Here is a 2944-nt window from a genome sequence, read left to right as displayed (position 1 = left end):
ACACACACACACACACACACACACACACACACACACACACACACACACACACACTGACACACATGCACACACTCACACTTCCCCACCGCAGACAGCAGAACACTTACAGTAGAGTTATCTTCGACACTGTGATCCACAGCCAAGAGCCACCAGCCCAGAACGCTAGGCTGGTTGATATGTTATGTGCTGTTTGTGCCCTGTCGCTCCGATCTGGTACTTGTGTCAGAACTCAGAAGTGTTCTAGTGGAAACAGAAATCCTGGCTGGATATTTGTCACTGCTTCTAGTATTGATTTTGGCCTCCCTTTGGGGCATGAGGGTTGATGGGGTGTTACGGCTCTGACAGAGTTAACGGATAATCGGTTTGATGCATGCCTCTGCCTCTGTGTGTGTGTGTGTCTGTCTGTGTGTGTGTGTGTGTGTGTGTGTGTGTGTGTGTGTGTGTGTGTGTGTGTGTGTGTGTGTGTGTGTGTGTGTCGTGCTCTGTCAAAATGGTACAGATAACACTTCCCCTCACTGGAGCACACACACACATGCTAATGATGGTAATTGAATGGCTCTGAAGATACTTTCTTTACACCGAGACACTGTTCAGAGCTGGAGAAAAGACCGTCCAAAACTCACAAGGATAAGGAGAAGGACTGAGAACCAGAACTAAGAACCAGACCGCGGAGTACAACTGGCACCTAAGAAAACCACTTATACACCAGAGTGGTTAACCATAATTCAACCAAATTGCTTCTCTGAGCCAACCACACCTCTTAATCTTAACCAAGGTCCCTCTTCTTTCACATTAAACTCTTTCCCACAAGTCACTGCTGTAGAAGACAATGTGTTCTCTGTAAATTAACCTAGTAAAATATGGGTTAGATGACGTATGGGCTAAAGTAAATGGTGGGGAAACCCAAAGTTCAATGTCCCGTCTGTTACTGCAGGTGTTTACACTGTTGCTCACCATACCGGGTTCTTGATACGTTTTATCAGATGAGTTTTTCCAGGAATCTTTGCATGTCTGAATGTTTGCATGTACCACAGGCTTTTCCTTGTTGTCTTCATTGACATGCATATATGTTCTGAAACATCTCTATTGACAGACCTCGATAATAAGTTTGTTAGAATTTGAATCAGCTGTGTAGTACTAGGGCAAAAACCAAAATGTGCAACGGGGTTACACTAGTGTAGCCATGTCAGCATTTATATTGTAGTCATTTAGCAGACGCTCTTATCCAGAGCAACTTACAGTTAGTAAGTGCACAAAAAAATTTTTTTACATTCTTTTTTCATACTGGCCCCCTGTGGGAATCGAACCCACAACCCTGGCATTGCAAGCGCCATGCTCTACCAGCTGAGCTACACGGCACCACTGCTGTCTGAACACACACATCTGATTTGGTCGCTTGTAACTTGCTGTTTGGACAAAAGTGATTTGAGCGTTAAGGCCTGCAGTGTGAACAAGGCTTTAGAGACCTTCAGATGACGCAACTTGAAATGGAATTTAGCCAACTCTTTATTGTATATAGTATGATACAATTGATCATGTTGCTATTTTAGACATAAAAAAAAAAAGAGAATGACATCATGACGTATTACAGTAAGAACCAACCTAAGACTAACCTTCACATATTGGTTTATGCAAGGAACTCAAATAGGGTAATATTCAGACACTGAGTTTACACTGCAAGTTTCTAATTCAAAGATCTTGTCTTAAATATTTCCATAACACAGGGTGGGAGGAACGGCTAAAACTCAGATCACACGTTATTTGGTCCAAAGTTAATCTTTTTTCCATTAAGGTCTTGTACACCTAAGACATACAGCTTTATACAGACCCATCCCTCTATTGAAACAAGCTGGAATCCTGTGCTTTTCTACATGGAAAGAGAACAAACAGTGGAGTTGCTGGCAGTGTTGGCAGAGGGTTGTTAGTGGGAATAGTCCTATACACACTCACACACACACACACACGCATGGACACACATGCGCAAAGACACGTGCGTGCACATGCACACTCAGGTTTGTCAGTGGGAAAAGTCCTTCTGAGGCTCGGCCAGTAGAGAAACCACATCATAAATTACCAGTACGACTCTTTACACCAGATAGAAGGAATAACACACAAACACACACACACACACACACACACAGAAGGAGTTAAAACACACACACACAGACAGAAGGAATAACACACACACACACACAAAAGGAATAACACACACACACAGAAGGAATAACACACACACACATAGGAATAACACACACACACACACAGAAGGAATAACACACACACACACACACACACACACACACACACACACATTGAAGGAATAACACACACACAGAGAAGGAATAACACATACACACACACACACACAGAAGGAATAACACACACACACAGAATGAGTAACACACACACACACACACAGAAGGAATAACACACACTCAGGAATAAGGAATAACACACACACACACACACACAGAAGGAAAAACACACACACACACACACACACACAGAAGGAATAACACACACACACACACATACAGAAGGAATAACACACACACACACAGACAGAAGGAATAACACACACACACACAGAAGGAATAACACACACACACAGAAGGAATAACACACACACACACACAGACAGAAGTAATAACACACACACACACAGAGAAGGAATAACACACACAGAAGGAATAACACACACACACACAGAATGACCAACACACACACACATAAGGAATAACACACACAAACACACACACATAAGGATTAACACACACACACACACACAGAAGGAATAACACACACACAATAAATAACACACACACACACAGAAGGAATAACACACACACACACACAGAAGGATCAACACACACACACATAAGGAATAACATACACAAACACACACACACACACATAGAATGAATAACACACACACAGAAGGAAT

Source organism: Coregonus clupeaformis, unplaced genomic scaffold (genome assembly GCF_020615455.1).
Source record: "Coregonus clupeaformis isolate EN_2021a unplaced genomic scaffold, ASM2061545v1 scaf2886, whole genome shotgun sequence".
NCBI lineage: Eukaryota > Metazoa > Chordata > Actinopteri > Salmoniformes > Salmonidae > Coregonus > Coregonus clupeaformis.
The sequence above is the reverse complement of the archived record's forward strand: the minus strand, read 5'-3'. Positions refer to the sequence as shown.